This window comes from Rhyacophila brunnea, unplaced genomic scaffold, assembly GCF_057557595.1.
Source record: "Rhyacophila brunnea isolate RB1 unplaced genomic scaffold, BYU_Rbru_1.0 scaffold_9, whole genome shotgun sequence".
Classification (NCBI taxonomy): Eukaryota; Metazoa; Arthropoda; class Insecta; order Trichoptera; family Rhyacophilidae; genus Rhyacophila; species Rhyacophila brunnea.
This window is the reverse complement of record NW_028233361.1, coordinates 37,958,522-37,969,622: the sequence shown is the minus strand read 5'-3', so window position 1 is coordinate 37,969,622 and position 11,101 is coordinate 37,958,522.

The following is an 11,101-nucleotide window of genomic DNA, read 5'->3' as shown; positions in this document are numbered from 1 at the left end:
AAAATATAATGTAAAATAATAATAACGTAACTGTTGACATAAATATGTTACAAATTCACATTTTTTTTTTAAATAATTGTAAGTTTATCTTTGATTTAAAAAAAATATTTTTCTTTTTAATGTTTTCTGATACTTAAGTACATAAATTTATTAATACCGTCGAAATTTTAAATTATCAAAAGAATGTCTCAAATTGCAAGCTTCACATTTTCCCGCTAGGTGCCTCTGATAGGTGGAAGCATACCCCTTAAAACAAACCGGTCACATAAATACTCCCATGATATTACGTCGCATTACCCATGGTTTTATCCACCAACGCCTATTTTTCCTATTCCTTTTTCTCTCTATGAAATATCGGCATTCATAAAACAAATATTCACTAATTGTTTGAATTCCAGCCTGCACTGTTATTTGAGTTTACGCCATTTTGGGATGATTTGAGTATTTCACTTTCGGTGACACGTGTAAACAAGCAGTATGCAATTCCCTGCGGATGATCATCCGCGATGATCATCCACGGTGACTCGTGTAAACCAGCCTTTAGATAAAAATTAGTATTCAAATTGTCGCATAGTCTGATCGGACACCGACAATATAAGCAAGTGTTTCCGAATGAAGGTAATTTTCAAAAAAGTATATTATTAATTTCTATAAGTACAACAAAAAAAATACTTAACTTTCCATACAAAATTTTGAGCATAACGCGAGTCTGCAACCCCTGCTCTAGAGTTATAGTTTGCGTGTCCGAGGCCGATAAAGTTCAAACTTTTTTATTTAGATCCTTTTCTAAATGAGTTGAATTTAATTTGATTATTACCTTGTCAGGTGTTCAATGCCAAGGTGAAAAGTTGACCTGTTGCAAAAAGCCTTCCTGCACTTAAACTCTGGTCATGACTTTGCCTTTAGCTGCTATGTAGGTGGGTACCTACCTTTATTATTTATTGGTATTACATAATGTTAACGGACGACCTGTTACATTATTTTACCATTCATTTTCACAGTGGTGCTCAAGCTGGCAAGCTCAAACATAATAATATTTTTATATCGTCACCCGATGAAGATAAATCAGTATACCGCCACTGAACGATTTGTGTTTTATCCAGTTGCAAAAATCTTATCTATAAAATTGTACAAAAGATACCTGGTACCGCGAACCTATATCTTTTTACCATAATAACTTATTATTGTCTCTCTAGAGACATTGGGTCCATTATTTTGTTTAATTTGTAGTTTTGGTACATATTCGCTTCTTTTCCAACATTCGAATGCATTCTTTACGGTGGTCAAGATATACCTATGTTTATGTCTAGCCGTAGCAATACTTAAAATATGTAATAATGGCGTAAAATCACGCATTTCATTATTTTTCAATTCTGAAATTCCGTTTAGTACTATTTCCATACAAATTTTTTGATTTCTAATTTTAATGTTTTATCCTGATTTGTCTTGCTTCAAACACTCTACTTAAACACATTAAGAAATATCAATAGTATTTCATAGAATACCTACTTTGTAATAATGGATCACTTGAAGACAATACATAATTAATTAAAAAATATTTAAAACTTTTATATAGATTCTACATTTGCATATTAATTTAATTTAAGTGCATCATTATAACTTTGAAGTCGATTAACTCAACTTAATCATCGGTGCACTCGTTTTCTATCAATCTTCAGCTCAGCGATTATTCAAACTTTGTTGATTTGACTATATTTACTTAATATATATTTTTTTAGAAGTTCTGAAGTCAACGTGAAGTTCTGCGCGCATTTACAATACTGCTAAATCCGACCCTGTGCGTGAAAGATGCAAAGATGATACTCGTACCTAATGATATTGTGTCAAAAATTTAATACTGGATGCTATACAATAGGGCAAGGATGGCCAGTGCGTCGATCGCGAAGGTATTTTTGGTCGTTCGCGGACGGGAATGGGACATCTGGACGCCAGGACAATTGGACGCCGCACTGTCGTAGACACATAAACAGAACGTAGACGATGAATTTTAATCAGTTTCTATCTACTACATCGTAGTTTTAATTAATTTTACTCTTAACATAACGTTTTTTTATTGCGGATTGAGAATTACCATACCTAAGGCTTTATATAAAAATAAAAACTCTTTTTTCGTTGGAACTAAACATATGGACGATTAAATCATTATTTACGAGTGCATATTTAAATTCGCCCCAGCTATTAAATCATAATATAATAATTTAAAATTAAATATTAATATTACATATATATTTTTAAAGGTATGGATAAGTACCTATTTTCGAATTGCGTGGCATCCAGTTTTCCGGGCGCCAAATCGTCCTAAACCCATCGCGGAATTAAGAATAATATTGTACTATTTCTTGTTCCCACGTCTTACACCCACGATAGCCGCGTGGCTTAAGCGCCGGTCTATAGTGTCGAGGGTCCAAGGTTCGAATCCTGGGTCTGGCAAGTAAACATATTGTTACACCCACGATAGCCGCGTAGCTTAAGCGCCGGTCTATAGTGTCTAAAATATCTGTTTTCAAAATACATATTTGAATTATAAAAAATGAGGTTTTATTGTTCTCGCATGACATAATTACAAGTGATATCAGTCGATCGCCATAAATATTTTTTTCAACTTGTCGATCCTAGAAAACAAAACTGTGGCTACCCCTGCAATAGGGGAAGGTGTTGTACCTATGGACAATTTTTGGTTTTTCATTTCTAAATCGTCAAATATATCATATTATGCAAGGTTATTGATGTCATCAATAAATCAATCTGGGCTTATAATTACAAAATAAAAAAACGCATTTGATGCAAAGGGTTTTCATTTATTGACAAATAGTCGAAGACCGGGAACTTGTCCACAGGTACAACAGTATGTTGTACCTGTGGACAGCATACGTTGTACCTTTAGACATACAAGAAAATATACTACTAGCCATCATTATATTCAATTTTAAAAGTTTTAGGGTCGACATTGAATGAAAATTGATTTTTTAGTCGATCAGGTTTGCCTATCATCTAAGGTGAAAACAATTTTGGAAAAATGTTAAATTCTACTGACGGAATATTTTTTTTCAATAAATAAATCTGTGAAAAAATTTGTATAAGAAACATATTAAAGATGGTTCATATCCACATATCCATTTATCAGCTTAAAATCGTGTAAATAGCAATAAAATCTATGCATGTTGTACCTTTGGACGCGTCCAGAGGTACAACCAGCAATATGTCCAAAGGTACAACAAATCAAAATTTTACATTAAAAGTGTGCTGAAGTTTTTTGAGTATATACCTATTTTGACAAAATGCATTCCTTTAACTTAACAATTAATAATTCACAAATCAAACTACACTTATAAGCTGTATCTCTGATGATCTATGATCTCTCAATAATTAATATAAAATAAACAGTAATTAGTCAAATACTTACTTTTGGATCCAAAAAACACAAATTCAAAATCTGGCATCTTTCCTCGACTAAAAATAAGATTGAGTGTTGCCAGAGTTATATGTGCGTAAATCCCTAGAAATTTGAATACCTACCGAAATAAAGCCCCTGTCCACAAGTACAACACTCTCCCCTAATATAGAGGAACCCAAATCTTGGTCCTAAGTAAAGGTGAATGGCTGCCTACCAAAGGCACCTAGCGGAAAAATACAAAGCTTTCATTTTGAGACATTTTTTTGATAATTTACATTTTAATAATTCAAAACATACATAAACTTACTATTAAAAAGAACGTGATGAAGTATAAATTCGATCTTTTTATTATGTCATGTCATGCTTATTATTAAAATTAAAATTTTATCTGATATATTATTTTTGAAAAGATTTTTGACTATTTCATTATTTTAATGTTCAGTTTTTATAAAAAATAAAAATATGTATGGGTTGAAATCCATTTATATTTACCTATATCAAATCTAATTTCGATGTGATTACAATATTGAAGTTCTATTTGATACAAATAAAAAGGATATCAAGTTATACACATTTCTATGTTTATATTCTTTAAAATAACTATAAAAAGTTTAAAACTACCTATGTTTAATGTGCCTACATAATATATAATACAATAATGAGTTCCACATACCCATACCTGAAGATTTTTTTCAAAACCAATGTATGCTGCCAGTGCGCACGTATGTATGCATTGACAATTAATTTAAGAACAATCCAACAATTAGTACTGCAAGAAGTCAGGCGTGGAAAGAAAAGGTGCATATTGGACAATTGGCATTATCGCAAAAATACCACAAAACCAACAAACGTATCAGTAGGCTGACAGAAGTACGCATTGTGATATAGAGTAGCCAAGCTGATAAAATGACAATGGGCGAGACATGTCGAGCGGATAAATGCAGTGGCATTTAATTGGTTGTAAATGACCACAGAGTCCCCATAAAAACCCGCTTAATCGATGAACTCGTCAAGTTGAGCGGATATATGTGCAGCAAAGAGGAGGTATTCATCCAGCAGCGGATTGACCTCGGCTAAGGTAGGCTGGATCCGACATAAACAGTGCACACTTATCTTTGTCCATCATACGTATTTGTTTTCATTGAACTAATTTAACTAAAACTACAATGTATAAATAGTATTTGTTAGTTTTTAAATTTCAATTAAACCCTGCCTAATTCAAGCCATAATAGTTAGTAGTAAAAAAATATTCGTTTATATATAAAATATCTAAAATAATGCCACATCATTTTAGATATTTTATAGATTAAAGAATATATAACATAAACAAAATAAATGTATGGCTGAAAAGGTGTGCATTATTTTTGTCGAATCGTCCATAGCATACCTACCTAAACTATTATGATTTGGTTTGGCAGGGTTTATTTAATTTTTAATCCTACCTCCACCCTTCGCCACTGCCAGCTAATGGTGATGATTATGATTATTTTAAATCAGTGATTACCTAGTGGTGTAAAGAAATCATTTAATTACAGGAATTTATTTATCACAAAATTAATGTTAGTACTTACATATTTAGTAGATACGAGAAATAGTGTAAATAATCGATGAGGTCCTAAAACAGCCAGTAGGAGAGTGGTTCAGAAGCAGTTTGACATTATAATATCATTATATGCATTATACATTAAACTATTGATATAGGTACTAGGTTTCCCCAAGTATATAAAATACCTCCTCTAGTCCCCTGGATAACTCAAGAATACCTAACACAGCGACATCCTCTCCCGAGGAGTAGAACTAACCTGCCATTGGTGATGCCAATTGGGAGGGCAATAACTCTGTTCAACCAAATCGCTTCGGATGTTGATATATTCCATCTACGTGAGGATGAGTATAGGTGGACGTTATTTTATAATATAACTCATCCGGTGTACTTCCTTGTACCTATATACTTAATACTTTGTGTATTTACACATTTATACTGTAGAATAACTTAATATTACATAATTACAGTAATACATAATACTGTTTTAATAATATTTCTTTGTTTCTAAACGTCATGTTGTGAACGTCTTAAACTTATAATTTGTAATGTCCACAATATGTAAAATAAATTGAAATTGACATTGAAGTTAACGCCCTCCACCGAAATCCGCCCCGCACCAAACTGGGTCTTAATCGAGCGTATCGCGGGACCCTACAATTGGTGATGTGAAGCATCTGAACAATTGCACTGGAAGTGTCCTGGGAGAAGATGCCCAAGACTGAGGTTGCTACGCTCAAATTGAGCTCTGAGTGAGATTAATGAGTTTACTTTAATGCAAAGTGCCGGGGAGAAAAGAGCACATGGAAATTACAAAAAGAAAATGAATTTACGTTGTGTGTATAGCAAAGAAACAAAGCTAGTCATACGGACAGCAAAACTTATGTGAAGAGATTTTCACGCCCGCAGTAAGACGCCGCAATTTTTTAAAAGGCAAGATAATTGGCCTTAGTAGCAACCAAGTCGGACGGGCCGATGGACCCAACAGCTGGTTGGACCGACCTGAAAATTTGCTCCCGTTCAGAGCACATTCTCAGACATTCCCAGAGGATGTGATTGGCATCCTGTATTCGGTCTCCGTATGGACATGTCGGACAGCTTGCAAGTCCAAGCTCAAAGAGCCTGCCAGCGAACCCACCGTGCCCAGTCACAAATTAACTGGTGTGATGGTCAGGAGTCAGATGTTTGGTTATCTCCAATTGCCATTTAATGTCTGGAAAAAACATGTAAGTATGCCGGCCCTTGGTTGATTCGTCTCAATTTCGCTGCCAGGTCTTCCACGCCGCGTCAAGCGTCATAAGACGTATAGTCAGCTTCGACGTGGTTACTTTTTCAGCAACAAGCCGAGGAGGCGGGGCAAGGGGAAAGTCACCAACAATGGCCTCCTCACCTTTGAGGAGCTTCGTTGACGCATCGCTGACCTGTATGTGTAGGTCAAGTGGAAGAATGCCGGCCAGGACCGGGAGCGCGTTAGTTGAGGTTGCACGGTAGGCCTTGGTAATGGATATCAGCGCGCTGCACTGTCCAAATAATAGAGAGCTTCTAAGTTTGACACTTTTGGGAATGCGCGAGCACAACGCACTAGCGGCATAGGTCGCGATTCCCTGCAACAGCGACTGCATTACCTATGCTTATTCGCTCTCTCAGGTATCCAGTTGAACGGCACTCATCTGGTTTGTCAGTCAAGTGATGACCGATTTTAGCCACCGCTTTCAAGGCAGACGGTCCCCAAGGTCCAAAAAATGTCTCGAAACCCAGGGGACAGACGATATAATTTGGTGACAGAGAGTCGTATTTTTCGGCTTTGTTAGACTCAGCTAAAAGAGCTGCTGAACCTGATAAATGAACTGATTTATTCAGGTGAGATTATTTATTTTATGATTTATTCACCAGAGTGGCATCCCAAACCATATATTTAAATTACGTTTGTATTCGCGACAGTATTTTGTAATTTTAATCAAAGTTTTAACAAACACAGATCAGACGGTAGCGTAGACTAATTATTGTTGTTTTTATTTAATAAAACGGTTTTTTTTGTAGTACTTATTCCACTTTTAATCAATAGATTAGGACCGGTTTCGCCCGCTTCAGTGGGACATTTTCAACTGAATACATTTTTTAAAACAATATTTATCAAACACTATCCAAAGCGACAGAAATAATATAACAATAGGTACATAAATAATTATCCGTCCAATAATACCTTCCCAATAACAGACTAATTTAAAACTAATGAGGTTGGACATTAATATTTCATACTACGTCAGGGGCATTAAACAAATTATTTTAAATATTAACAAACCACAAAATATGAAACAATCTACACTTACAATAACATTAATATCAACAAATAATTATGATTAGTCAAAATTTACAATAATTTTTTTTTATATAAAAAATAAAATAAACAATATTATCAATTGAAGTGAGATCGAATACAAAAACAAATACAACCAAAATATGAGTCAAAATTAAATAAAAATTAAAATAATAAATAATGCACAATATATAAAGTTATGTTATAACAATCCCGAATATTAAATAGGGTATAATAATGGAGAAGACACAAAATATAATTGATCATTTAACAAATTAGAATTGGGCAAATTTTTTTTAACAAAAATCGGTCCTAATCTATTGACTAAAAGTGGAATAAGTACTACGAAAAAATTGCGTTTTATTAAATAAAAACAACAATACAATGCAGTTCCACCATGAATTGACAGTTAACAAAATGAAAGAAATTAGTCTAATTATTGATAAAAACACATAAGTCGGATTACAACGATTGTGTCTTCAAGTCCGATTCGATTCAAATATGTTTCTAAAATGTTTTCTAATAAATACATTATTATTTTTAATTGTAATAGTTTTGTAAAATGCACCTGCTACCAGAATATATTTTTTAAATCCATTGCAAAAAAAAGTTTAAAAACGTGAGTTGTCCCAAGCACAGGTGTTTTCAATCCGTGAAAGGTTACGACGACAAAAAACTCTGGAGTTATAGAAAAAAATGTTACGTCTCACCTGCCTTTCCAATGGCGCCTCGTCAATCGTGTTCGTTCATAATAATTTAATAATATAGTAAGACGATCGCAAAGTGTTTTCTGGGTGTTATCCCTAAATTATTTACATCATATTGTTACACTCCACGTCGGGGCATACCGCCTTTCCTAATTTATGAACTTGGTTTTGTTATGTCTCAGGAGCAGTTTTCCAAAACTGAAATCGGCAAGCACTCAATTGCGCTTTAATTGAATTTCCATGACCTGTTAAATATGCCCACGAGAGAGCGTATAAGCAATATTAACATTACAAAGGCTAATACAACAATCTAAGTAAAGTTGACAGTGTGACGTCGACAATTTTCTTAATGCAACAAAATTGGCGGCCCTCGTAGTCTAGTGCGTAATACGTTGGCTTTTCACCCGGGGGTTCCTGGTTCGGCCCGGTGAGGTCACAATATATTTACTTGATTTTTTCAAAACCTGGTTGTTTGTGATTGTTTCGCTTCTAATACTACCCACTTACACCTCCAAAAACTTAACCCCCCCCCCCTCTCTTTGTAGGTGATACTACACTACTGTTTCACTACACTATTTTCATTCGGCCTCGTGACCTGTTGTAGTGCTAAAAAGAATAATATGTATGTATATAATATATATTTTTTTTATTATATATATATATATATTTATTTTTTTCAAAGTGCAACAAAATTTGCGTTTCTGGCGACCAGGCCCAAACGATCCGATAGGTCCAACAGCTGGTTGAACTGACTTGAGCAACTTCCCTTTCTGAATTTTAGGATATTCCCAGAGGGTGTTCTTGCAACGTACAGTTCTCCACCACGTGGACATGTTCGTCGGGTGACAAGTCCAAACCCATAGAGCTTGGCAGCGAATCCATCGTATACCTACAGTCAAAAATTATAATATAATAAGTATATATATAACATGTATAGGTATATAATAAGGTATTTATAGTGGTCTAGAGTCAAAACAGTTATCTCCAATCCTAGTAGGAAAAAAACAAATATTTAAACCTGCCCTTGGTGAAGGCATTCCACTTTCGCTGCCGTGTCTTCGACAGTAAATTGACAGAGAGATACGAATCAGAATGGCACATAACTGTACCGCATTGACAATTTTCTCGGACAGTGGTCAATAGGATTAAGTTAGCGCAGTGCCACGTTGTATCAAATTCTAATAAATCAACATAATATTATTTTGTCGATACAATCGGTGGATTTTTAATTTTTTTTTCGACTATGTCCGATCCTAATCCTAAAGATCATAATATGTGCCTCCACAGCGTGGAGGTTTTGTATTAACAGATTTTGTTTTTTTTTTTACGAGAAATGGATGTCAGCCACTTGATCAACTTATTAGGTCCATACTCTGACTCATACACAAATTGAAAAACAATATGTGTACTTGCCAGACCCAGGATTCGAACTTGGGACCCACGACGCCATAGTCCGACGCTTAAGCCGCGCGGCCATCGTGGGTGTTAAATCTCTTGAGCTGTGTTAAACAATGACATCAATAAAAAAAATGTTATTAAAGAACAGTGTGGTGAATTCATAGTAAACTACGTGATACAATATACCATCCTGATTCGGATCAAGTGTGTTTTTGTAAAATACCACCGAACTTCAGTTAGTTCAGAATCATTGTCCATTCCTGATACCTAAGAAGAGGTATCAGCGATGCCATATTATTACATTTCTGGTGCCAAGTGGTAAAAGTCACGTACAGCCTCTGTGTCAAGCATCAGCTTCGGTGTATCGTGAACGAATATAAAATTATTCACACGTTAATCTAATAAAGAAAAAATATTTCGTAAAATAGCGAGCTGTCTTTTTTACCATTGTGTTGGAATAAAATAGATAAGTGCTCAGATATCATTCTACATAGTATTAATATTATTATATAACTCTTCGACTTGCGTGGGTTTGACTGCCAAAGTATCCGAATATTTCAAATTCAAAATTTTATTAAAACTATTGGACGTCAACAATAATTATTAAAAAGTAAGAATAATCATTGTAATAGGTGTCCACAATGACGTATCTAGGCAATGTGCAGCCCTTAAGCAGACAATATTATCATTTATATTTGGTTTCAAATTATCTGTCAACTTATTAAATACCCACTTACTGTGCGACAATATCTTCTTGTCTTCGTGTTAAAACTGTGAACTAACAAGCCCCTCCTGTGTTTAACCGCACTTCGACTGCAGCGACTTCCGGTTATCGACAAGTTATCCTCGTATTAAAACTGTGAACTAACAATCTCCTCCTATTTAGTTAATCGCAGTTCGATTACAGCGACTTCCGGTCATCGACTAGATCTTCTTGTCGGACATTGAAGTTAAAGTCCCTCCACCAAACCCGCCCCGTACCACCCTCGGTCTTAATCGAGAGTATCACGGGACCCATCAATTGGTGATGTGAAGCATCTAAGAATTGGCCTGGGAGTGTCCTGGGAGAAGATGCCCAAGACTTAGATTGCTACGCTCAAAGTGAGCTCTGACTGAGTTTACTGAGTTTACTCTAATGCAAAGTGCCAGGGAGAGAAAAAGCACATGGAAATTACTAAAAAGAAAATGAACCTACTTGTTTATTAAATTAAAGAACGAAGCTAATCATACAGGCAGCAAAAATTTATGTGAAGAGATCTTCACGCCCGTAGTAAGACGCCGCAAATTTTTTGAAAGCAAGATAATTGGCCTCAGTCCTTGTCGGACAGTACCTGCATACTTAATTTATAATCAATGTCGGGTATCTTCATCAGCATCATCATCATCATCATGAGTCTATCCACTGCTGGATGAAGGCCTCTCCAAGCTGATTCCACTTCTCTCGGTCCTGTGCGTTGCGTTGCCACGTACTTCCGCAGAACTTTATCGGTCCAGCGGCCTCTAGGTCTACCTTGCGGACGTTTTGTACCTCTTGAATACCACTGGATGACTAAATTTGTCCAACAATTGTCCCTTCTTCGAGCTATGTACCCAGCCCATTTCCATTTGAGGTTTATATAGATCGATGTCGGGTATCTTAAACAGACAAATATACCAAAAATCTTAAATTCACAAACGCACCATCTACTGAGAATTAGAGAATTTTAACCTACTCTCAAATA